The 27,961-nt window shown below is 37.7% G+C and overlaps 1 long non-coding RNA gene across 1 annotated transcript; it reads left to right on the forward strand.

Moving 5' to 3' along the window:
* Positions 1-6,063: 6,063 nt before the first annotated feature.
* On the forward strand, positions 6,064-27,957 carry LOC118162379. The gene is made up of 3 exons (XR_004748429.1): positions 6,064-6,268; positions 19,107-19,142; positions 27,947-27,957. It is a non-coding gene; the product is annotated as an uncharacterized LOC118162379 (long non-coding RNA).
* The last annotated feature ends 4 nt before the right edge of the window (positions 27,958-27,961 follow it).

Here is a 27,961-nt window from a genome sequence, read left to right on the forward strand (position 1 = left end):
TCCCCTCAAGCAAGGCAGCTCTTCTCTCTGTTGTATCAATTTTGAAAGCTGTAAATAATGGGAATTACATTTATTCCCCATCTTAGTAAAGATCTTAAAGATCTACAGAAGAAAAGATTTGTATTAACAAATGTTTTTGCTACCACATGAAACTGTTAAAAGAAATTCCTGTTTATTTTTGCTGGTTATATTCCTGTCAGAACCTCAGATATGTGGCATCCCACATAGTATTGGAAAATATATCTTTTATTTTTCCATAGCAAAGCTATAAGTCCTAACTGATTCCTAGTCCCAATGAATGTCATCAGATTGGATAAGTGTAGGAAACAATAAGACTGTACTGTAGCTGAGATGAATACAGCTTCCTTCTGAACTCCACAAGCAATCTCTGTACAGTGATAAATAGACAGTACTGCCCCTCAGCTACACACTATTAGATATGTTTTTCCTCATAGTGTCAGAAAGTAAGTGGTTTACCTAGTATTACCTCAAAAAAAAAAAAAAATGTTTTGTTATTCTAATGGGCTAGAACATCGGCCTAGCCTCTGTATTAATTACAAATGTTACTATTTAAATGTAATCATTTAGCTTGGTTATTATTCTTCACACAAGTTAGCAGTAGCTTTGCAAGTATATGCAAAAGAAACAACAAAACAAATTTGGATTGTGAAATGTATCACCTTCAAAAAATAAAGCAGCTTGAAAAGAAAACAAATGGGCTTACTGCATACAAAATAAATATACTAAGGTAACAGAACTGACCTTAAAGAATTATAGTATGACATAAAAATACTGAATTATTTGTTGTTGTTGTTGTTGTTTTAATGTTAAAAGTTATTTTATACTGTTAATCTTTTAAATATTCTTTGGCATTTTTCCTACAAACAAAATTGTGATGGCAATAAGCAAGTTCCAGCCACTGTGTTCTTCTATCTCAGGTTAGTACAATCTTTAACTATCTAAGGCATAGTGCTTAGTTTTACAATAAGACAACTGAAAAAAAAAATAATAATAATAAATCAACTCACCTTCATAAAATAAGAAAGAGTTCAAAGATCAGAAACATAATGGCAAATCCTTCAAAGGATGTATATATGAGGCTGTATATACTGGTAGCTTAATAGAAACTCAGCTTCCCCTCCTTTCTCTGTTCCCTCTTTGATCTCAAGCTAAACATCAGAACCCTGCTTTTAAAAAGACTTGAAGTGCCTTTCATTTTCTCTCAACTGCCTGAGGAGCAACAACTCCCGCGTCTTACATGAAAGAATTTATTTTTCCCTAAAAATAACTTTTGTTTCAAATGCCCCCCACAAAGAGGTTGAAATAATTTATCCTCAACTCTGTGAAGACAAAAGAAGGTAATTGCATGGGTAAGCTATTACCTACAGCAGGAGAAAAGGCAGAGGAGTCATTACAGACCTAGCTGGAGCAATAATAGAACATTTCCTGCTTGTCACTCTTGTAAGAAAGGAGCACAGTCCATATGTGGCAACCTTTGGGCTCCTCACACAAGGTTCATTAACACTAACCATGCTGGCTAAGCTGGTATTAGATATAAGCTAGTAATTCTTATCTTTTTTTTTTTTTTTTTTTTTTTTTTTTTTTTTTTTTTCCTGTACCCTTTCTTTCCTGTAAATGCTGAGATCACAGGGACTTCTTGCTCACTTGAACAATTATTTTTTTCTTCTCAGCTAACATTGCTCAGGGTCAGGTACACAGCTTTTGCCTTTAGCACAATTAATTTAAGTCAACAGTGAAGGTACATTTCCACTGCTCATACATGCACTTTCTTTAATTCTTGTCTGTGTCATGACATGAGTCAGGTAGGGAACACCAATACATGTGATGAACAAACCTCCAAGCTTAAATTCAGTTCAGCAAACTCACCAAGGTTCAGATTCGCGGTTGCAATAGAACTTCTTTGTGGATTTCTGGATGGTAGATTCATGAGAGATTTCGGCACTGATATTTGCCCATGTTAACCTAAAGAACACCATCGCTCCAACTACTTATATTTTCCTTTATATTAGCCTGTCTTGTTCTGTTGTGACAACAAACCCACACCCCAAAAAATACTGACATCCAGAACACGGTAGTTTTCACCTGCTTTTTCAAATCTTTGAGCATATCTTTCTCCAAAATGTCTCTTCACTCAGAAATCAACAGGCTTGAATGCAGAGGCCTGAGGTGGCTAGATGAAATTTCTTGCTTGTGAGCAAAGAATAAGGCAGAACTCATAAATAGTTACATGAAAAAAAAAAAAAAAAGTTAAAATATTTTTAAATTTGCAGGAGTTCCAGATTTTTTTGTGATTGATACCACAAATATGAGGATATGCAAAATGTTTTGACATTTCTAGCTTGAGTCCCATTACACATCTCCTGTGGTTTGTCTCAGAGGTGCATTTTGGCACATAAGGTTCTCTTCCAAGCCAGGAGCCAGATGGACCACTCCATGAGCCTTTACTCTGCAAATAAAGTTTGGCCCAGAAAAGACTAGCAATTGTAATTGGGACATTATTGCAGCAATAGATAACAAAACAATGATCCATGTTGTTTCTAAGCTGTGCTTTTATTAGAGATTTAAGGTGGCCTTTGAATTCTGTAAGGAAAAAATCTTGCATAAACAAATAACAGATTAAATATACCAGCATGAGATTTTCTGTCTAGGGACTTGTTAAACCAATTTCTGCGTAGCATTATTGCAAAAAGCAAGCTCGAACATGAGAGAAAGCTCACTTAGAAACTCATACTGCTTGGTCCTGGCTTGACCTTGGCCCTCTTTCAGCAAATGCTTGTACACCTGCACTGCTAAAGGAAGCACAAGCAACATCCTGCAGTCCTTTTGTAGGAAGAACATGCAAACCTTTAAGCTCTGGATTTTGGTCCAGTTGCCCTTCCTGGCACAATTTTTGAATGCTGGGTCTAAGACTGAGGAGCAGAACGGGTTGACATGACAGAAGGGGTGGGAAAGGCATGGGGACCCCAAGTAACCTTCAGGTAGCATCACTTTGAAGCCTATGGTGATCTAATGGATCACTTACAGAGACCCTGTCAGGAAACTGAAGACCTTAACTTTCTTATCTCTATTGTAAATTGAAGAGAACTACTCCTACTCATCTGTAGAAGAATGCCACTTGACACTAACAAGAAATTTGTCACAAATGCAAGGTGTTTACAACATTTAAGCTTCTGTTAGTTCCATGTGGAACAGATATAGAGAGAGGATGTGACAAAACTAGTGATGAAACTAGTACATTGAATGGAATTCAGTGTAAATTGTTTACTAATAACATATAACTTTGATCTTAAAAAACAACAACAAAAACAAAACACTTCTTTAATATCGTTATCATTTATTTTAACATTTATGGCATCTTTAAGCATGCAGATTCCACTTGATGAGAAGTATAATTTTATCTTTTTTTCACATGTAGAAAAGCAGTCTTTAAAATAAATGTTTCCAACTCACATTTTTACAATCACTTAACTGTATTTGTTTCTCTAATTTTCTTTTTGTAATGGTACTATGAAAAAATGACCAGTTGCCATGCTTTAAACAAAATCATTCTCCATTGTCACATAGAAACAAGTTCAAATGGAGATTTTGAAAGTCTTAATTCAATACATTTACAAAAAAATCATGTATCATGGTTATATACACAGTAGCATTTTTTCTTGATACTAACTGCTTTAACAATCATTTTATAAACATCAGCAAGCATTTTTTTCTCAAACTTTTTAAATTTTTTCTCTTTAATTTCTTTAGCTTCCTCTTTCTTTTAAAAAGGATAGTACGTAGAATCACAGAATCACAGAATCAGAATCACAGAATAGTCTAGGTTGGAAGAGACCTCCAAGATCACCCAGTCCAACCTCTGACCTAATGCTAACAAGTCCTCCATTAAACCATATCCCTAAGCTCTACATCTAAACATCTTTTAAAGACACCCAGGGATGGTGACTCAACCACTTCCCTGGGCAGCCTATTCCAGTGACTAACAACCCTTTCAGTAAAGAAGTTCTTCCTAATATCCAACCTAAACCTCCCCTGGCGCAATTTTAGCCCATTCCCCCTGTCACCAGGCATGTGGGAGAATAGACCAACCCCCACCTCGCTACAGCATCCTTTAAGGTACCTGTAGAGTGCAATAAGGTCACCCCTGAGCCTGCTCTTCTCCAGGCTAAACAGTCCCAGCTCCCTCAGCCGCTCCTCATAAGCCTTGTTCTCCAGACCCTTCACCAGCTTCGTAGCCCTTCTCTGGACTCGCTCAAGGACCTCCATGTTCTTCTTGTAGCGAGGGGCCCAAAACTGAACGCAGTACTCAAGGTGCAGCCTCACCAGAGCCAAGTACGGCAGACAATCACTTCCCCGGACCTCCTGGCCACGCTGTTTCTTATGCAAGCCAGAATGCTGCTGGCCTTCTTGGCCACCTGAGCACACTGCTGGCTCATATTCAGCCGACTGTCAACCAATACTCCCAGGTCCTTCTCTGCCAGGCAGCTTTCTAACCACACATCTCCCAGCCTGTAGCACTGTTTGGGGTTGTTGTGCCCCAGGTGCAGGACCCGGCACTTGGCCTTGTTGAACTTCATACTGTTGGCCTCGGCCCATCGGTGCAGCCTATCCAGATCTTCCTGCAGAGCCTTCCTACCCTCGAGCAGATCGACACACGCACCTAACTTGGTGTTGTCTGCAAACTTACTGAGGGTGCACTCAATCCCCTCATCCAGATCATTGATAAAGATGTTAAAGAGGACTGGCCCCAGTACCGAGCCCTGGGTGACTCCACTAGTGACCGGCCTCAAACTGGATTTAACTCCATTCACCACAACTCTCTGGGCCCTGCTATCCAGCCAGCTCTTAACCCAACGAAGCGTATGCCAGTCCAAGCCATGAGCAGCCAGTTTCCTGAGGAGAATGCTGTGGGGAACAGTGTCAAATGCCTTACTGAAGTCAAGGTAGACAACATCCACAGCCTTTCCCTCATCCACTAAGTGTGTCACCTTGTCATAGAACGACATCAGGTTCGTCAAGCAGGACTTGCCCTTCATAAACCCATGCTGACTGGGCCTGATCGCCTGCTTGCCCTGCAAGTGCTGTATGATGACAATTTCTAAGTATTCTCTCTTCAGATATTCCAGTACTCTTTTATTTATTAATACACCAACTACCCTTATGGGCAGGAGTAAATTTCTCTTCCTTTTTATGCTTAACTCTACATTTTCCTGTCTGAATTGTCCATTTACTTATTTTTGATATTAACATGAACACACAGAATATGGAAAAAGTATAAATTCATATAAGTAATTACTGACTCTTCATTAAGGGCTGACTAAGAGTAGTCCTGGTTTGTACTTGGATTTGTCACTTTCAGTGACATTGGACATAAGAAGTTCAAGTCTCTCTTTTAGGCATGAAAGGCAACAAAGACTTTTTTGTGGATCTGGCCTGAAGACAGTGTCAATTTTCATCAGCTGGCACTGTGGCAGGCTGTGAGTAAGTGGGCATAAGATATTCTGTCACCAGACAAAGTGACATTAATATTGTGCCTCACCATGAGCTATCATGGCCACAAGCCATTAGTTCCAATTAAAATAATGATTTTCTCTTTCAGGATGCAACACCAGACTTTGTACCAGGTCAGTGATTAACGCATGTTCCTTTTGTGCATTTAATGGTGAAACATAAACAGGGTAGGTTAATCATCCATCTTCAAAACTGACATTTTTAAGTAGGACAAGCACACACTGGATGCAGACACTTACCTATCCCCTCTGGCTGTGCAGTGGGTTTGCGTGGCAAGATTTTGGTAGCAGGGGGCCATAAGGGTGGCTTCTGTGAGAAGGATCTAGAAGCTGCCCCATGTTTGGTAAGGGCCCCACTCTGCTGACCAGAGCTGAGCCAATAAGTGATGTTGCTTTGTGCCTCTGTGAGAGCATATTTAAGACAGGGAAAAAAAAAAAAAAAAAAAAAAACCACGCTGTGCCACACAGTAGCTGGGAGAGTGAGAAGAGTGAGAAACAGCCTTGCAGGTGCCAAGGTCAGTGAGGTGCTCCAGGCACCGGAGCAGAAGTCCCCTGCGGCCTGTGGTGAGGACCATGGTGAAGCAGGCTGTCCCCCTGCAGCCCATGGAGTACCACAGTGGAGCAGGGTTCCACGCTACAGCCCATGGAGAAGACCACGGTAGAGCAGGTGGACCTGCACCGACAGAGACTGCAGTCTGTGGAAGACCCCTGATGGAGCAGATTCCGGGCCGGACCTGTAGGTCATGGAGAGGAGCCCACGCAGAGGTAGGTGACCTGGCAGGAGCTGCTGCCCATGGAGGACCCAGGTTGGAGAAGTTTGCTCCCGAGGGATGGACCCTGTGGTACGGACCCATACCTAGAGCAGTTATTGAAGAGCTGCTGCCTGTGGGAAGCCCACACTGGATCAGTTCAGCAAGGATTGTATCCCGTGGGAGGGACCCCACAGCACAGGGGATGAGAGTGACCAAGAAGGAGCAGCAAAGAAGTGCTATAGACTGACCATAACCCCCATTCCCCCATTCCCCTGCGCCGCTAGGGGGGAGGAGGTGGAAGAGGGTGGATGGGGGGGGAGGGAAGGTGCTTTTAGTTTCTTTCCTTTGTTTCTCACTTCTCTAGCTTGTTAGTAATAGGCAATAAATCTATATCCCTATGTTGAGTCTGTTTTGCCCATCACAAAAATTACTGTGTGATCTCCCTGTCCTTATCTCAACCCTTGAGCCCTTTTCATAATATTTTCTCCTGTTCCTCTTTGAGGAGGGGGAGTGAGAGAGCACTTGTGATGGAGCTCAGCCTCCCACCTGAGTAAAACCACCACAGGCTGTTTGGTAAACAGATGTGTCTCTAGATGATCATTTGTCCTGCATTCAGTGTGAGGCTTAAAGACAGAAGTTCTGAGAAGTGCAGTTTCTGGTGCTTATTATCTATCTTTTTTGAGCACTAGAAACCTTTTCTTCTGTCTTCAAATTTTTCTAAGTAGAAATTCTCCAACTTTTTCTTCCTTCCTTCATTTCTTCCTTCCTTCCTTTTTTCCTTTCTTCCTTCTTTCCTTCCTTCCTGCCTTCCCTTCCTTCCCTCCTTTCTTTCTTTTTTTTTTTTTCTTCATTCCTTAGAGAGAGCTTCAATGGATTTTACGGTGAGTTACACCAGACAATTCTTCAAGAGGGACTGAAGTACACTATCATGCTATCACAGTTTTAACTAGCTATTAACTGTTGACTATGCCATAGTGTTACCTGTCTGTACGTATTTTAGATAAGGTCTACACAAGATAATAAGACTTACACAACTCTAAGAGAAAAGTGTTGAGCAGAGATTACCTAATATTTACAGTGGGCTAAAACTGTACATCTACAATAATTAATTATTATTACTAGTTTGAGAATGACACAAACAAATTCTTAAAAAAAAAAAAAAAAAAAAAAAAAAAAAAGCTGCAAAGACCCACAGAGAAGATGATTTGTCATAACTTGAAGTTGTACAGGTCACAGTGCAGGTTTCAAATAATCTTTTGTAGCTACACTTCCAAAATCACATGAAACGATTTTTAGGGACTACTTTTTTAAGCTATTATATTCTTCAACAATTTCAGCCTCATATGTGCAATTTTAATTCCATTTGTGCCTACTGTACTGCAGTTAACTGTCAAAGGTCACAGTGTCTAGTCACCCAGGAGGCTGATCTAACATTTGCCTAATAGTATTCATTTGCTTTGCTTTGTACATACATATATTACATACACCTACATATACATATTATCCATGCCCTGGAAGTTTTCTCAAGTGTAAGGAAGCACAGAACAAGTAAATAAGTTGGAAGTGGTTGGTTTTGGAGACAGTAATAAAAATACAGTATTAGTCCCACATTTGAACTGTTCATCAGCTAAAGCTCCCTGAGAGGAATGTGCTCTTGGTTGCTGCTTCCCCTCAACTGATGCTTGTCTGCTCTCTCCAATGCGTTGCAGGTGTGTGTGTGTGTGTGGTAGAGGACATGACCATGTGGGGCATTAGTACAGATCTTATAATCTTGAACCTTGTCTTCCCACTTTTAAGACTGGTCAACTAAACTGGGAAGCCAAAAGCACAGGAAAAAAAAAAAAAAAATACTTTGAAAATGAAGACCTCATCTTTGACTGACTATTCTTTTCCAGTAATGTAACATGGAATGCAAAGTCCAGCCTTTAGCTCAAAGAACATTCTAAGTTTAATAAAGCTTGGGTTCTTATTTAAAGGTTGTTATTTCCTGGAACCACTTAAGCTTTGAGTAACACCTTTGCATGGTAGCTGTTCAGCCTATTCTTCTTAGCATTTCCTGTTCCCAACTGTCCTATGAAGAATTTACTTCTGAAACTGGATCTCCTTGTTCTTACCCCATTAGTGTCTTAAGCAGCCATAAATCACCCTGGAATATGACCAGGGGTAGTGGGAGAAGAAATCCAGTATATCAACTTCACACAGTAATCTGAAAAATGACTCTGTGGACTGCTTGCAGGGTAAATTACAATAGATCTCGTAAATATTTCTCTAGTGTATAATTCCATGCTTAGGCAAGTTTTCACTTTGGATCGAATTGTGGTCCATGAGAGGGCATTATTATTAAACAAAAAAAAAATAAACTATAAGAAATTATGATGCTGTGTGAAATAGTGGAGGCATGGGAGAAGTTATTGACTATTCTAAAATGAATGCAGGAGAATTCTGTTATATTCATTCACCTTCCAAGAGTTCATTGTTGGATGACAGCTTTGCTAACAGGGCATTTCTAGGCAGAGGCATAGTCTGCCCTAATAGAGCCATTATGAAAATAAATGATTTTCTTTATCCTCTCTCAACTGAAATAAGGGCTTATGAAGCCACATTTTGAGATAGTTTGCAGCAATGCATATGTTCTCCTTCTTGATTTGTTTCAAAGACAAATAACACTGAGAATTTCCATTTAAAAAGTAATAAAGATCATAGTAGACTAAAATCTAGGGTATGCTAAAGCCAAATACGTTGATGAAAAATAAGTTATTTTCTCTTTTTTTCTTTTTTTTTTTTTTTTAAATATAATTGAATTAATTAGGGTAAAGTCTAATTTTTTGAATGTTTGAAAATACCACCAGATACAATATTCAATAGCAGTATTATTCAATATACAGTGGTGAAACCTTTGACACCATTTATTACAGTATTCTCTGGGAAAAAAAAAAAAAAAAAAAAAAAAAAAAGTCTCCTTATGGCTTGGACAGATGTACCATTCACTGGGTGAAGAACTGGCTGGATGGTCAATCTTAAAGAGTCCCAGTGAATGTGGATCAGTCTGATTAGCAGCTGGTCACTAGTGGTGTTCCCCAGGACTCATAGCAGAACCACATTTCTTCAACATTTTTCATCAGTGGTCTGGATAAGGGGATCAAATGCACTCTCTGTAAGATTGCAGACAATACCAAATTAGGTGAGACTGCCAATCTGTTTATGGGAAGGAAGGCTTCTCAGAAGGATCTGGATAGGCAAGATCAATGGAACAAATACATGACATTCAACAATACTAAGTACTGGGTCCTGGGTACTGGGTCATAACAACCTCATGCAGTGATAAAGACTTGGGAAAGAGTGGCTGGAAAGTTGCCTAGCTGAAAAGAACCTAGGGGTACTGTTTGACAGCTGGTTGAACATGAGCCAGCAGTGTGCCTAGGTGGCTAAGAAGCCAAGAGCACTCTGGTTTGCATCAGAAATAGAATAGCTACCAGGACTAAGTTATTGTCCCTTTGTACACAGCTCTGGTGAAGCTGCACAACAAATGTATTCAGTTTTGGGTCCCACAATACACAGATATTGAGTTTCTTGAGCAAGTGCAGAGAAAAGCAACAAAGCTGGTGAAGGAACTAGAAAACAAGACTTATGAGGAGTGACGGAGTGTTGTTTAGTCTGGAGAAGAAGAGGCTGAGGGGAAACATCATCACTCTACAACTAACTGAAAGGAGGTTGCAGCGAGAAGGGTGTTGATCTCTTTTCTCAGGTGACGAGTGATAGGATGCAAGGAAACATTCTCAAGTTGCATTAAGGGAAGGTTTAGATTGGCCATTAGGAAGAATTTCTTCAAGGAGAGGGTGGTCAAACATTGGAACAGGCTGCCCAGGGAAGTGGTGGAGTCCCCATCCTTGGAAGTATTTAAGAGAAGTGAGGACATGGTAATAAGGGACATGGTTTACTGATGGAACTTGGTAGGTCAGGTTGGTGGTTGGACTTGGTGATTTTGAAGGTCTTTTCCAGCCTAAATGATTCAATTACTTTCTTAGAAAGTAAAAGGCGAACAGATAATTCTGAAAGTTGTAAGGTCCAGCTATGCTTATTTTCATTAATTAAAAGCAATACAAACAAACAAACAAACAAACAAACAAACAAAAAAAAAAAAAAAAAAAAAAAACAAAATACAACAACATGATTAGAGAGAGATTTTTTTATGGAAAAGCTTCATCCAGGACAACATGCCCTAACTTTATACCCTACACTATGCATGTATGTGTTTTTTTGTGTGTGCTGCGTAGCAGCTACAGCTGTACCTTCTGGGGCTCCAAAAGAGTCTGTGAAATTATAAAAGGTTTTAAGAAAAGACCTTCATGCCATTAAATATTGAAATATTTGTAGCACTAAACTACTTAATTATTTCTCAGTTGTCTGACTTTCAGCTATAGTTCTTGTGTCTGTAGGTGTACTGTTTGTGAATCCTGCAGCTGCTTTTCTGCCTCAAACTGAGAGTTCCTATCTGAGAGCTGGACAACCCTATTCATTAACACATCAAAAAAAGTATATTCCTTGCTGTGGAGAAAAGGGAAACTGCTGTGGGCCTGTATAAAAACGCATGCTTTTACAAGATATTAACTAGCACTCTAGCCTTCTAACCATATTTTGCTGAATGTTGGAGAAATAACAGAACATAAATATAGGAAGCTAGTCCTAATGGAAAAGTTGACTGATATAGCCGAAGAATAGAAGTATTCCCAAGAATGAATCAACAAGATTATTTATTATGAAACATTATTTAATTCACTATGAAACAACTTTTAATTCACTATTTTAGAATTTGAATAGTAAATGGAAGGGGGGGAAGGAGGGGAGCTAACTGTTAGGCACAAAGGTATTAAAAATGATGACAATGGATTTGGGGAAAACATCTTGTCACAGATTTGACCAGTACCGTCATGTCAAGTTAAAGAAGACTCTACAAGTGAGAATGCCACACTGAATTAAGTTTAGTCACTGGCTAAGCATCATGGCAAGATATGAGAAGATAGTGGTATGCTATTTTGTGCATGCAGTGCTGTGGTTTAAGCCAGCTGGCAGCTAAGAACCACACAGCCATTCATTCACATTCCCCCTCAGTGGGACAGGGGAGAGAACTGGAAAAAAAGTGAAAGCTTTTGGGTTGAAATAAAGACAGCTTGATAGGACTGAAAATAAATAATAATAGTAATATAATAATAATGTGTACAAAACAAGTGATGTACAATGTAATAGCTCACCAGCCACTGACTGATGCCCAGCCCATCGCCAAGCAGCGGTCCCCCCACTGTGGCCAGCCACCCCATATTAATTGTTCAGCATGAAGCCATATGATATGGAATATCCCTTTGGCCAATTTGGGTCAGCTGTCCTGGGTCTGTCCCCTCCCAGTTCCTGCTGCACACCCAGCCTCCTCACTAGCAGGGTGGTGTGAGAAGCCCTTTGCTTAGTGTAAGCACTGCTCTGCAACAATTAAAACATCAGCATGTTATCAACATTCTTCTCATCCTAAATCCAAAACACAGCACCGTACCAACTACGAGGAGGAAAATTAATTATATCCCAGATGAAACCAGGACATGCAACATAACAAAACAGTCATATCAAGTAGATTTCGAGTTGAACATTTGGAAAGAGGAGATCTAAGTGCATCAGCAGCAAACTTGATGATACTTAAACTTGTCACATGAAAACAGAAAATAAATAAATAAATAAATAAAATCTTAAATGCAAAAATATAGTTTTTGGACACTGAGGAAGCAAGTACTTTCTCCAATAAGATCCTCTTGTAAAGCAAAGTAACTTCCTGGTCTTAAACTTTTAATTCCATTCATATATTTTGACAATCTGTAGGACAGAAATGACAAACTTTACCATTGTTACCCTGGGTCTCTAAACTGTCCTAATGGTTTCCCACCCCAGTCAAGACTCTCACCCACGTGTTTAGTAGTTCTTGCTCTACCAGTTCACAAAGTTATATAAAAAGAAATTGCACTGCTGCAGAAACATAAGCCAGAGAGGATAAGTAACTAATTCCCACTTAAAAGTGTATCATTTTTAAAACCAATGAGATCGTAATGAGGGAGTAAAGATCTAATTGCTCCTACATATGGAAGCGAATTCAAAACTTGGATCATTCCTATTCCCTTTATTTGTTTTTCTTCCTTTTTAAAAAAAGGAGAAGAGGAAAGCAGGCGGAGACCAGAAATGCATGCAGATATCAGGATGAGGTACCTTAGCCATTTGTACACAATCTTCTCCTAGCAATTCTCCTAGCAAACAGCAATGTTTATCTTTTTCCTCTTTCTTTACTCATTCCTAACACTTTGATTCATTGGAGTTTAGTGCTACTGAGTCTTTCTATTTTTATAATTGGAACGGTTAAAGTCAGCTCAAAGCCTTCCACCTGCTCTGATGGAATTAGGCTCCTTAGTTCAGTCAGCTGAATGATATGGTAACAATTGCAAGATGCTGTGACTCTAGTTATTGGAATATTATAATATTCTATTATAACAAGACATGAGACATGTCTAAATAATACTGCCTGAATTACACCAAAATCAAATCTGAAGAAATCTGGCCCACTCATGTGAATATAGATGTGAAAATAATAATAATAATAAAAATCTAGTAAAGTTCCTTTCAGTAAAACAAATATTAGAAAATGAGAAGTGAACAAAGTGGATTCACTCACAGTTGTTCTCAGTAACAAGTGGACCATCATCAGGATATGTAGTCTGCAATAACACTCACTTCTCTACTATATAACAACATTGCACTAGCACCAAATGCAGCATCCTGATTAATCAACCTAAAAGCTAATTAAAACATATGGAGAGGAAATCACAAATGCCCCCAAATAAAAAATGTGAATTAGAAGACAAATTACATAAAAGCATTTTGGTACTACACATAAGGAGCCAGAGAAAATAGTACAAAATTATAGAAAATGTCAGAATTTTCAGAATTATCAGATTAATGTAACTTTCTGAATGACACTGAACTACCCAGCTTGGAGAAACATAACTGAATTTATTTTGGGCTGTTTCAACACTGTTGAGCTGCTTGCTTACTGTGCTTTCTGATTCAGAAAGAAAATGTGGAGAGACTGCCCAACATTGATGCCCATTTAAAAATTCCTCAGTAAATAAAAAATTTTCCTCTGGGCTATAAAAGCTGTATTTAGGGTAATAAAAAGGATTAGCTATGGAAATACAAGAAACCATAGAGTTTTCTCTCCATGACAAACTACACTTTAGTGAACCAAGTGTTTTGATAGAAGTTTTCTGATCTTGAATGAAAAATAAAATAAATAATTAACTTGACTGTTCTCAGTTAAACTTCATTAAAAGTTGAACACTTCTTTTATCAGTTTCTTGTCTCTTTCACTCACCTCTTAAGGAAATTAAGAGGTGGGCTATTCTTGGGCTAAGAATAAATTCAGAAAGTTTCATATAAAGACTGCTGTCACCAAAGATAATGGTTTGTTTGCCTAAGGGTGAGAGAGAATTAATTGTAATACAAAACATTATTTCTAATTTCTTTTTTCCCTGCTCTATGGAATTTCTTTAACTGCTATCATAGGGCTGTTTTAGCCCTATGGGGCTGTAATTCAGAACAGGAGCTCTTTTAACACCCAGTCATTCCTAGAAAGGTCCTGTTACAGAAACATGATTTATTTTTGATTTGTTCCTCAAGATTTTCAGGTTTATTACACACACCTGGAAATAAATAAATAAATAAATAAATAAATAAATAAATAAATAAATAACCTTCCTTCTGGTGCTTGCAAAATTTCAGTTTCAACCATGTCAAGATTATCAATAACTGTCAGTCAGAGTGGAGATTTAAAAAATAATAATAAAAAAATAAAAAACAGCTTTCAAATGTATTCTCATGTGCTTAAAATAAAATATATATTTCACATGAAATTAATATATTAGGGTGGCTGAAGAACACCATGAATAAAATAACAAAGGAAATCAAAGAGTCATATCATGAAATGCAAACATGTCTCCAGTTCAAATACTGCTGTTGCTGTTGCAGTTCAAATACTGCTGTTGCAGAAAATGGTGCTGCTGCCAATAAGACTTTTGCTAATTATATATGTGTGTGTGTGTGTGTGTAAATCTTACTTTGCTTTCAGATTTTCAAGGATTACAAAGAGTTACCATGTCAGTGAGCTCATAAAAGCCCTACTGCCAGAAACAGAGGAGTGCTAAAGGATTCAGTACCAGCATGTGAAATAACATTGAAAATAGTAAGGTCTTTTTCCACTTCTCATGCTTTCTAAATCTTCTCCCTTTCTTTTTTTTCTCATTACTGCGTAAAACCCTCTAAATCCAGTTCTGCAGCATTTCAGGCACCATGCATGCTTCTTTATAAGGCAGTACAGAAAAGAGATTCTTGGAGAAACCTGAGCAAAAAGCAATTAGATCTCAAAACTGTGATGTCCCAGAAGTGGCATGCAAAAAAGCATGCTCAGAAAACAGGTAACATGTAAGAATCTGTCTTTTCTTATGGTGGGACACCAAGACTTTCTATGAATGTATCCATCTGTTGGAAAAAGAGTCAATGTCACGGTTCTGTATTTTCAAACATATGAGGCAAGCATGACCCCAGAGAAAGTGTGAGGTATACCTTGTGGGCAGTGACTGTTTGCCTCTGAAGAAACAAGGCATGAAAGGGAAGCACATGTGCTGTGTCCATGCAGAGAAAAATCAGGTCAATCTAAACAGAGTTTAACTACTACTCTTCTGTCTTGCTCCTCTCTCAAGCAGGGCACACACTGTTGTAAAGCTTTGAAGATCCACCTAGGCTTTGGATATTTTTTTCTCTTAAAAAAAAAAAAAAAAAAGTGTGATCTAGCAAGGGAGATAAATTTGGCGAGTCAGGGACTGAACTTTTGTTTTCTTAAGCTGTTGGTTTCCCTGAAGGACACTGAGGAAATATTGGCACTGTCTCAGCAAACCTACCAAGAACCTGCAGTTGTCTGACAAAGCCCTTAGTGTACACAGCCATTTTAATATGCTGTGTATTCATAAGCATATGGGGACGGATGGAGGAAATGGCAGAAAAATTTCAGATGTAGTAACACCTATTAAAGCGCTCAGTATAAGCAGTATAAACTCTCTCTATGAGCAGCTAAAAATGGAGGAGTCTGGGAAACAGCAATCATGATTAAAAGGCTTTGAGTGAAAACTTCTAGCATACTATAACATTTTAATGCAATTAGAAGCAAAAATAGCATTTTTCTCACTCACCAAAGTAACACCTCTCTTTGTCAATGGAATAGTTGATAAATCAGTTGAAATAAAATGTAAATTGAGTTTTCCATCTGGCCACTGTGACACCCAACAATTCAAGCCAAATAGTGTGTAGCCTTTAAGGAAATAATTCTACCAAGCATAATTGTATACTCTATTTTTTTTTTCTCCTAGCACAGTTTAAAATTCAAGATAATGACTAGCCTCATAAAACAAAGCTGAAGGCAAATACCTATTTAAATAAACACTTTCCACCTTAGCATTAGTCTCTCCATCTATGAAAGACATATGGTTATATTCTTCTCAGCTTAGCCAAAGATAAATAAATTAAATCAAGTAAATCTGAGTGGGTCTTTTTAGCTAAAGCCATGATTCTTTCTGTTAGCAATCACCTTTTCTTTATGCAATTCTAAACTGATTCCTGAGATAAACAGATTTATATAAAATTAACATCATCTTGTACCAGGCCTTTCAGGTGTTTGTTTGTTTGTTACTGTTTTGATTTTTTTTCTTTTTGATTTGTTTTGTTTTGTTTGGTAAGTGTCTTGTTTCTTTAAACTTGGTAAATTCCATGTGACCTTTCCTGTATATTTACTCCTACCTCAGTAGTCAGTGAAATGTTGTTCAGCCATATTTTGATGGGCAAGGTAATCCATTTTGTGATCTAACCCCTATACCAAAGTGTCAAAAGATTCAGTAGTTTAACACCTGGAGAAATTGTCATTACTTCTACAAGATTTAGATAACACTTCCATTAATAATGCTTAGATCAGTGTTTCAAAATATATTGTTCTAGAACTTCACTTTGATCTGCTATTTATGTATTTTTAAAGACAACATTTGAGATGAATACATGTAATTTGAACAAGATCTTACCTTTTCCTTGAAAGCATTTTCAATACCTAAACAAGACATTTGTTAATGATGCAGCAATAACAATTTCTACATCATCCATTATATAGAAAGCATTTGTTTTGTCCTTAGATTAAGTGATTTTATTTCTGAGTACAAAATTCCCTCACAATTCCCTCACCCCCCCAACCCCACCATACTCCACTTCTTACTTCTACCCTCCCCCCCCCAAAAAAAATAAAGTAAATAAAAACACCTACACAGGGAAAAAAAAAAAAAAAGGCAGTTTTCAGTTTTCTGTTTCTCTAAATAGAAGTGATTGGTAAAATGCTTTATATACCATACATCATGCATATAATTTCTTAAAAGGCACAGCTAAAAACAAAATTGCACTTGAAATGTCAAGTTCACTGAGGATGGAAAGGCAGGAAAAGTAAACTGAGATTAAGTATCTCAGCCTATCCTACCAGACTTCAAGCTTTCTTTGAAGTGTCGGTATTGCTGTAGTGAAAGAGAGAAGGACTGATGGATCTCATTCAAGAGCCTAACACTCATGAAACAGACAAAAAGTTGCCACATAATTTAAAATTTTATATACTTATCTACTACCATGCTCAATATTGTTTTTTAGCAAACTTCTGTAAAGACCACATATACACAAACACAACTGAGGAAAAGTACAATAATACAGAGACTTGCACTGGATCCTGTGTTGATTACCATAAATAAATTACAAAACAGGTATCAAACAGGTATCATTGTATGTCTGACTTTTAGGGAAGAAGAAGGTGTGAAGATGAAGAATGGGGAAAAGAGGAAAGCAATAAAGTACCAATCACCCGTAGGTGTGTAGGTAGGATAGCTATCCCACTCAAAAAATCAGGTTAACTGCAATTTGCTACATTATTTTCTGTCTTCTAGTGTGTGGCTTCTTTCACTATGTGTGGCTGTAATGAGTCTTCATAGACTCAATAGGTGTTTAGCCACCCTGACTTTTGGGAATTGATAAATCCATTACCCTCAGACTAACAAAACCTGCCTTCCCTGTTTTTGTTATTTTCTTTTTATTAGATAAAAGAATATATCATAGCAGAACAAATCATATTCTAGACATTTCGGTGCTTTAAGAATTTTTGTTCCAGTCCATCATGCCTAAAAATACCTTGCTGTATTCATATCTCATTTATGAAGTTAGCTCGGGCATTATAACTCACTAAATTTTCGGTGTGGGTAAAAGAGGAATGGTTAACTGGCAAAGTTGTGCCAGCCTGCTCCAGTCAAAGTGCAGTTGTGAAAACCATCCAATTCTTGTTACAAATACTAAGTAATTAGGTAGGTTCTGCTCAGTTCCCAGGAGACAAGACCTGGAATCACAAATCCAAAAATCACAGCTTGTATTGACTGCCAGTACTGACAGCAGTATCAGCATAAAGAAGAAAACTGCCTGTGTAGGATATGAAAGCAACAGTAACATCTCATACTATTTAGAGAAACAGCTGCTGAAAAGAACTCTTGCACTCTTTCTCCATGTTTCTACCCTTGATTTACACAGAGAAGCCTTTACTACTGAGGACAAAATCCAAATTTCGCTTTAGAAAAGTGTAGGTTTTTCACCTTTCATTAGAAATTGAGCATAGGTAAATGAATTTCTGTAAAACCTTCCCAAAATGGAAGTCCCATATTAAACCACAGCACCATGATTTTCCTTAAAAAGAGCGTGACACAAGACACCATAAGGCCCTTAATTTCAATACTTCTTGTACTGGAACACCAACTAGCACACAGCAACTTTAAGATCAAAAATCTGAATGACTAGTGGAAAACACTAAAACCATTTAATCCTTGCAAATGAAATTAATAACACCAGTCTCCAGCATAGTATGTGGGTATTATATGTCCTGTTAGAGGACAGAGCTGTGAAAGGGCTGCTTTTTTGCCTTTTTCTCAATGCTGTAGTCTGGTCCATGCTGGAGACTGGTGTTATTAGTTTCAGTTGCAAGGATTAAATGGTAAATGACCTTTTTCTTGTATTATTTTCCTCTCTAGCTGAGAAAAACTCTTCTGTCACACAAACATATGAAGTATTTTGCTTTCAAACCTGAGAAGAGATACAAGACACAATTCATATAACTATTAGAGTGGTACACATTGCTCTTTGAGCAGGTTGCAACAGGAGTATATTGAAGCAACTGAAAGTATTTTATGGTTGGTACTGTACTGGGTTTACATGATAAGGTTTTGATATTGGGGGGGCTGCAGGGGTGGCCTCTGTGAGAAAAGCCCAGCAGCTGCCCCATGTCAGATAAGAGCTGGCTCCATCTGGCTCCAAAAGGGACCTGCTGCTGGCCAGAGTCAAGCCTATGAGCAATCCTGGTTGGGCCTCTGGGAGAGCAGATTTAGGAACAGGAGAAAACTGCTGCACAACAGCTGCTGGGAGTGTGAGGAGTGAAAAAGTGTAAGAGAACCAGCCCTGCAAATACCAAGGTCAGTGCAGAAGGAGGGCAACACATGCTCCAGGCACGCAGCAGCAGTTCCCCTGTGGCCTGTGGAGAGGCCCCTGGCAGATCAGGCTGTCCCCCTGCAGCCCATGGGTCCCACATGGAGCAGATCTCCATGCTGCAGCCTGTGGAGGAGCCCGAGGTGGAGCAGGTGGATGTGGCCTGGATGAGGCTGCGGCCCATGGAGAGCCCCCACAGGAGCTGCAGCCGTGGAGAGGAGGCCACGCAGGAGCAGGAGTCTGGGGGAATCTGCCACCCGTGGGGGATCCGTGCTGGAGCAGTTTTCACCTGATGGATGGACCCTGTGCTATGGAGCCATGTTGGAGCAGCTCTTGAAGTGCTGCTGCCTGTGGGCAGCCCCCACAGGCTAAGATCGGGAAGGACGGCATCCCGTGGGAGGGACCTCACATGGAGCAGGGGCAGAGAGTGACCATGAAGGAGCAGCGAACCTGAAGGGTCATGGATTGATCCCATCCACCATTCACGATTCCCCTGTGCTGCCTGGGGGTAGGAGGTAGAAGATGGTGGTTGGGGCGAAGGTGTTTTTACTTTGTTTCTAGTTTCTCACTGTTCTAGTCTGCTAGTGATAGGAAACAAATTATATTAATTTCCCTATGCTGAGACTGTTTTGCCCATGATGGTAATTTGTGGGTGATCTCCCTGTCCTTATCCCAACCCTTGAGAGCTTTTCATCCTATTTTCTCCCCTTTTCATTTGAAGCGGGGAAGTAAGAGAACAGCTATGTTGATGTTCACCTGCCCAGCAGTGTAAAGCCACCACAGGTTCATGCTCTCACAGCAAAATGGTAAGTTCCTCTCTTCATCTGTGTGACTTCCCCACTGGAAAATTTAGTAAAAATTAATACATAGCATCTCTCAAATAGAAGTCCTTTTCTTTAGGAGAGAAAAAGGGAAGGAAAAAAAACTGTCTACAATAAGCAGTGCTGAAGAACATAAGATACAATAACCATGTCTGATTTTGTTATTATCTTAATGGTGTACAATTAAACAGGTTATGCAATACATTGTAGAAGGAACCAATATTGCCTTGGAATCCCATGAGTATTTTTTAAGGAGCACAAAGCAAAATAACGCTGCTGTAAAGCCCCGAGCATAGCATGCTATCATAACGCTGCTGTAAAGCCCCGAGCATAGCATGCTATCTAAGAAGTCTGAAATCACTTCAATAATATATTACACAAATGTATTTTTGGACTTCTAAGATCAATGCATGGAGGTACTGCAAGTGAAAAAAAAAAAAAAAAAAAAAAAAAAAAAAAAAAAAAGAAGATACAAAGGAAAGTCACAGTGCAAAAGAAAAAATATTTTGAAGCGCATGCTTACTAGAATAGGAGATGTCCAAATTATAGTTTTCCCTGAATTTGGCAGCATATGAATCAATTTACCTTAAAGTTTGTGCTTTATACTTGTTTTGCCTTCTTTACCTCTTACAAAATAAAATAAAATAAAATAATTCTTCTCTCCTTTTCTAAATGAAAGAAATGTGATAGAGATCAGATTGTATTCACTGAGATATCTTTGAAGATTCTTCCTCTTCCTTAAGGTATTATCAGTATGCTAGCAGAAGTTTTGAAGAATCAGTTTAGGAATCACATGTTAAGCCCAAGTATAATGTGTCCTTGACTAAAGGGCACATCAGTTAGCCATGCTGATAAAGGATAAGTTTTAAAAGACCAATAGAAATTTGAGTGCAAAGATGCAGAAGTGATATATCTGTAACTCAGGATATACAGTTATATACTCACTACATATTTGCCAGATCTGTTGAACTTCTCAAAACTTCAAGCTAAGAAATTCCTAGAGAACAGGTCATCTTTTCATGAGGCTTCTGGAATTTATGTAAGATTTTTGTTGAAATACTGCAAAGTCAGCATCAACCAGCTTTAATTTGCTCCTTCTACTTTAGGTCTCACAGAATACCAGCAAGCGCATACGGAATATTTTTCCTTTCCCCCTTCTTGTTCCTATCCCACACCAAAGCATAATAAGTAGTGCCAGCAGAGTAGTTTTTCCAATATCTAAATTTAGTTGGCTCTGCTGCTGTCTACTCAGATCATAAAGTTTTAAATGCTGTTTTTAACTGAAGAAAGATGAGAAAACACTACTGCACAGAACTGCATCTCAGGAAACTGGTTTCTGTGTATCATTCAACTCTTCATTATGGTATGCCTAAGTGCTACCCAGATGCTCTATAAATTATTGATATTTTTTCAGCTTTTCAGGTGAAGTCTTAAAATCCTTGCTCCCAAAGAATATATGTCTTGTCTTCCTCTCCAAAAAAAAATGCAATATAGAAATAACACATCATGCTAATTTCCATATTAAGAACCCAATATTTTGGGTTGCTTTTGTGTTTAAAAAAAAATAAAAAATAAAAAAAATATATATATAAAAAAAGCTTATTCCATAAAAAGTGTTTTAAAACTGTGGAGCTGTCCTAGAATCCATCATCAATGTGACACAGCTGTATTGAAGTTGGTGCTATATCACTTCCACCTGCTTCAGATTCACTCTAAAGTTGACAAGTATCATGTGTACAGGCTGAATTTATACTATACATGTCAGAGAGAGTGCACTTCAGTTTCTTCTACAAAACAAAACAAAACAAAACACTAAGAAGAGCAACAATGATGTGATGATGCTTAATTTAAAAAGAAACTGCAAAAAAGAAAGAGAGAGCAGGCAGGAAGGCAAAAAAAAAAAAAAAGTAACGAAGAAAGTGGAACAGGCAGGTAACAGTTCTAACATGTTTATTATGAGTCTTATATGTTTATTTATAAACATGTCGATTTCACTGTTACTTAGCTGTTCCTTCCATACCTCTGGAAAATATTGAAAATTTAAAGAAGAGCTCCCATTTTCTTACCAGTTGTACAAGTAGTACTAGCAATATAAGTTTCAAACATACTTTGTACCCTTGCAGATTAATAGGACAAATATACATTGCATTCATCTACCCTATCGTATTTTATTATATCATTAAATGCACAAGTTAGATATGGCAAAACAAAGAGATGGGAGATTCTTTTTTGAATTTGGGGGGTTCTTTTGGAATTTGGGTCTGATATGCTCTCTCAAAATTTAAAACTCTGAAGATTTTGCAAATGCAAGACAGGTCTCTTCGTGGTACAATCGTGCCATTCCATAAAAGCACTACAAAATATTATGTGACACTTCATTAGTTTGCTTCACTAGCTTTCCTAGAAATCACTTAGCAACAGAGCTCCCCAACCACACACATGCATGTCATTAAACAAAGAGAAACGGCTTTCAGCTCTAAGAAGGTCATCAAAATTGTAATTAAAGTAAAATGCATTACTATGTCGAGCTCATTTGTAATAATAATAATAAAAAAGATTTATGAAAGATGTAGCTATTCATCTCAAACATATTTATTTTATAGCTCTCTTCCCATTTTCAATGGTCTCAAACATTATTTGAGGAACAAAGAAAGATTAGAGTAAACTGAGTAAGTATGAGGAAAACAGCAGCATGGAGATATATGGAAATTAGTGTTGTCTAATTCAGAGAGATAGCAACAAAACTATATGCTGGTATCAAACAAACTTTGCAAGTTAATAAGGAATGTTTCTGATTCCACATTTGAGAGAGGTCAGTCTCAAAAGGAGTTTTCATGAAGTTTAGTTTTCCCAGCAGTAGAAGCAAGCTCTATATAAATAAATATAAAATGGATTATGGATTTATGGAGTTGAATCCACCTTCATTTTCCTAATTCTGTCTCTGAACACATTAACTAATTCATGCAATTTCATCTCCACTCTAGCAAGAAGCTCAAGATTTGCTTTCTTTCTTCATGTGTTTAAATACTATCTATTTTACACTCCAACAACTGAAAGAATTCCATTTTCTTAAGAACATTAACCATATTGAATGTTTAAAAAGCGTGTATGCTGAGTCAGTTCCCATCAGAAGGAAGTCAGTGGTAGGTTTCTGTTCACTTTGGTGATAGCTGTAACCCAGTAACTACAATGGTCTCTCTATCACTAGTAGAAGGCCACAGGCATTGTGTTGACTGATTTGTGTATGATCTCATCTGGATTTGTATGTCCTGAGTTGGATTTAGCTTGTTGCAACAACTGTCTGGTGAATTCACTGCAGATGTGTTAGCTTAACTTCTCTGAGTGCCCTGTGTAGCAATGGTCTCACAGGCCTAGGGAACAAGTGCATGACAGTAGCACTTTTTGTCAAAAGAAGTTGGGAGTCAATGGAAAGTAAGCAGTCTGTTGTGAGAAAGCTTGTAGAAACCTGAGACTGAAGGGAAAAAACCTCTCACCATAAACATTATACTTTTCCTGCAAAGTCCACAGGGTACTGATGACTTATTATCACTACCCCCCCCCCCCTCAGCCAATTATGGAAAACTCAGCTGTTGACTATAGGATCCAGAAGGATGTTGGTGTGATAAATGATTAAGTCCCAAATAGGATTTTTGTGATTTATTAAGCAAACAGAGGCAAGCAAACAGCGCTGGGTGCACCGGGAGTCTCTTCTCTACCAGGACGCACACCTGTTACATCAGGTGGTTGATTTTTATGCTCCTAGACTAATACATATTCATCACTATTCCTAGAAAAGGTAGGGTTATTATAATTAGTTCCCAGAATCCAAACCCTCTCTGGACACATGTGTATCAGTCTCTGGTGGTCTTTCTGGGGGTCTCTTGTGCTGAAGGCTCGTAGTCTTCCTCCCAGGCTTTGTCTTTTGGTCATCCTTCAACTCCCCCTTTCTCCTTATTTGGTGGATCTCTTTGCTGGATATCAGAGGCTTGCGCAGCGTCCCATGCAAAAGTCAGAAGTTTCCTAAAAATACTCCTTGGTCCTCTTATCTCCCAGACTAGAGCCTCAATGTTTGCCCTTCAAACCCTCTATTTACACAAATTACTGGACTGTTCCTTTGCATGATACAAGAACTATGTACACTAATCACTCTGTTTTTCTTAGATAGAAGGATATATTTCATCATGCGGCCCTAGCATTGTTCCATACTGACACGAATCAATTTAACACATTTCACATTGGCAAAGTAAACATTGCAAAAGAGAGAAGGGTGGGATATAAATTGTATAGCAATTTTAACTGTATTATTAGTAATATTTTTGTATTGTTTTGGACAATTAAACTGTAAAAACATCATTTTAACTAAAAATACATTCTTAGCTCCATATTTGGTGTGTTCTGTTTTCCCCAGAACAAGATTTTGAGGGTAACAAAGTGTAACAAAAGTGAAATTAGATCATTATTATCTCCTGAATTTCGACAAGACAGCAATTTGACTTTATGTAAAACATCATGCAAAATTGCAACTTCTCTTTATGCAGAAGAGTTTATAAGGCTTCAGGCATTCTTCAAAAGAAATCCTTCTATTGTTGCAACTATTTCATTGTACACTGCCCAAATCTATCAGAGAATCACAGAATATTTGAAGTTGTAAGGGACCCACAGTGATCATCAAGTTCATCTCCTTGCACCACACAGGTCTACCCCAAAATTCGGATCATATGACTAAGAGCACAGTCCAAATGCTTCTTAAACTTCGACAGGCTTGGTGCCATGACTACGTCCTTGGAGAGCCTGTTCCAGTGCATGACAACCCTCTCAGTGAAAAACGTTTTCCTGATATCCAGGTATCATTATTTATTTATTTATTTTTCCTGTCAGAGGTCTTTCCAGCTGTAGGCACTGATGTACCTGATGAAGGATTTGCTGATGCACTGTCTATATGGGGCTAGTTCAGGAAGCCAAATAGGTTATTATTCCTTTGGTTTAAACCTTTGTAGTTGTTATAACTCTTCTCTCAACTTCCAAATCACAATAGGGCTCCTGTTAACTGGCTTGCTAAAATATGACTAAACCAGAACAGTAGAACTGTCTCTCTCGTGATATGTCTGCATTTTAAATAAAATCTTCTGGAAGTGTGATCTTCCATTCTCTTAGAAAACTGTATACTGAATACAAACTCTTAGTTTTGCTTTATTTGTATCAACTGCTTGACAAGTAGGTGTGACTTTGTAATTGGAAACCCTTGATCGGTAATGATTGCTGTGATGCATCTCTGCAGCTTTTCTGAGATCCTCAGCAGTATAGGAACATTAACAATAGCCAAGTTGTTTATATCTAAAGAATTGTTCTGCAACAGTAGGATTTATACAGTACAAGCATTTTTTTGCTGAAGCAAGAAAGAATTGAATTAATGCAGTAGCTGCATTAACTTAAATTTAACACGTTTTGCATTTAGAAATGGCCAGCTAATGCTGTAGTAAGATCAATAGGATTGGACTGCTTTGAATTTTTGTAACTTCTACAATGTACTCTAAGCTGTTTATTACCTAACCATAGTCTCTAGAGTGCAGAAGCAATCTAATGTCTCTTGAATACGTGTTCATCTTTGTGAGGTTGAGAGCATTATATTAGATGTAGGGCCATTAATCTTTAATTTCAGAGAAAAGTATTGGGCACTCACTATTAAACCTATCTGAAGTAAATCCAGACTAAAGAACTATAAATGCTTTGTGAATCTACAACATTTATATTTGATATGGGAAAATATGTGTGCTACCTGATAACTGATTGTACTGGGTCTGGCTGGGATGTTAACTTTCCCTGCAGCAGTCCCAATGGTTTGCTGATAACTCCTATACCTAAAAACTCAAAGAATGTTAATAATAAATTCTTAAAAAATCTTAAAAATTATCCAAAATAGTTTATAGTAATGACTATATCTGAATTGATTAAACCAACTGTTCTTTACTTCCTCAGAACATGTTAGTATGCACTACTTCAAGTGCTGTTCCCTTGGATGGTACAAGAGAGATGCATAACAGATGCATCTCTGCAAAAGGGAGAGAGAAGAAAGCAATTCAAGGGTGGGTACTCTGTGTTGAGATATGGCACCTGAGCCTGCCCTAGACCTGCATGAATATCTTTTCACCTAGCATTCTGCTTCTAGGACTTTCCAAACAGCAGTGATGCATGACCTATTTGCCATCAAATGCAAGCCCCTCTCAGGACTTTCACGTCTGGGAAATGAAATGAAAAAAAAATCTACAAAATAGCTTTGCTATTGAAAAATTCAACTTCCTTAATCTGGAAGCAGAACAGCATGCTTATAACTTTCTGGGCTAACAACTCCAACTGTGGATAGCATCTACTCCAGAATATTTTGTATTAATGAAACAATTAATTGGCAACCCAAATACACTATCCCAAAATTAAGAAATATCTGTTGCACTAACTTAATCACATTATGATTAAATTGTTATGAATGATTTGCATTAATAATAGATACAGAATAATTTAATTATGGCTCTCTTAATTTCCCTTTTTCTTTGGAATTAGTGAATTTAGGGTGATATCTTGTCCAACTTGCATTATTAAAATATAAGAAATACTTCTGTACCTAATGACCATTAATATAAATATATATATTAAAAATATATTATTTATTCAATTATTTTCTAAAAAGAATAAAAGAATAGGTCTATTATTTGGAAAGTTATATTATGTCTGTTACTATCAACTCCCTAACATCACCCTGTAGACTTCTGTTTTACTCTAGATGAAACCTGCAATTTATCCTAATTTATCCTGCAATTTTTATATGGATTATAATTCAAAATATCAATAGCATAATAAACATTACTCTTTTCACCACTTCTCAAATTCATTCTCATGATGTGGAGGAGTAGAAGGGAAATAATATATATATATATATTTTTTTAAGAAAATCTTTACATCCCAGTAGAAAAATGGGAACTACAAGCTTGTATTCGTAAATGCACGGTATAAGTATTAAAGTTCATATACTTTGTGCAACTTGTATTGCATTGCACTTAGTACACAGTGTTCTGTGTACCAAAAATAAAAGGTTTTGTTTTTAGAGCCTATTAAAATTGCAGTTCTAGTCTATAAAAGAACTTGTAAAAATAGCATCACAGGAATAAATTTTAAATGTGTCTAGGAAAAAACAAAGTTTAAAAGAAGGAGAAAGAGAAGAAGCTATTCAATTGACAGACATATTTGTCTTCAAAAATGAATTTACATTCTCAGTGAAGTATCTGATTTTGTTTAGGATTTTTATTTTTATTTTCAAGGACTATTATCCACTCCTTCAACTGACAGTCATCACCTGTCATTCTCCAAATGATCTCTGTGCTTCCAAGCAGACTTGCAGCTTCAGATCAGTAACATGAGTGCACAGTGCCTGGCACAAAGTGTATCATTGGATTATCGTCATCAGTTTCTTTCACCTCAGACTATCAACCTTGCTACTAATTCCCTGTCTCCATTTTTAACCATGAAAAGACCTGTGTCACGAGGACATGAATTATAGTATGACTAAAATTTTATATACATATACATATATATATATATATAAGAAGTTCTTTATATACATCTAGGTATTTACAAGGTGTTCCTTAAAATCAGCCCCATAATTCTTTCCTTTTTATGAAACCTTTTCACTTAACTTTCATTTGGTACTGACTTTTGTTTTTCTTAAACTCAGTTACACTATCTGTAAGTTCAACTGAGAGTCTGGGAGGTTATGAGCTGTTGAAAGGACCCAGATTTTAAGCAGATGTCTGATTTCTAAGAAGCTTTATATATATGATGTATTATAAGTCATATTGCTGTTGAATGTTTGTGGCTTTTGTTAGGAATGGAAGACTGATATTTTAGCACTTGAAACATGTCTTGATTATATTTTTGTAAAATAGGTAAACACAAGGAGTTTACAAATGAAAGGTTCTTTTTTTTGGAAGGGGTTGGGGGGGTGGGGGAGGAGGAGGATGTGTCTGGAGATAACAGAAGGTCTCTAAATATAAATAGATTTTCAGTTTTCCTAACTTGAACCTGATCAGAAGCATCTCTGAGGAGAATTTTCAGTTTCTCTGGGGAAAAAAGGACTCAGCTGCAAAACAAGTGTTTCCTCTTGCAAATATCAAGGGAAATAGAGTAAGCTTCTCTGAATCAGCTTCATATCCAATTATATAGAGTCGTTTAGTTCTCATGATTGGGA

Source organism: Oxyura jamaicensis, chromosome 2 (genome assembly GCF_011077185.1).
Source record: "Oxyura jamaicensis isolate SHBP4307 breed ruddy duck chromosome 2, BPBGC_Ojam_1.0, whole genome shotgun sequence".
Classification (NCBI taxonomy): Eukaryota; Metazoa; Chordata; class Aves; order Anseriformes; family Anatidae; genus Oxyura; species Oxyura jamaicensis.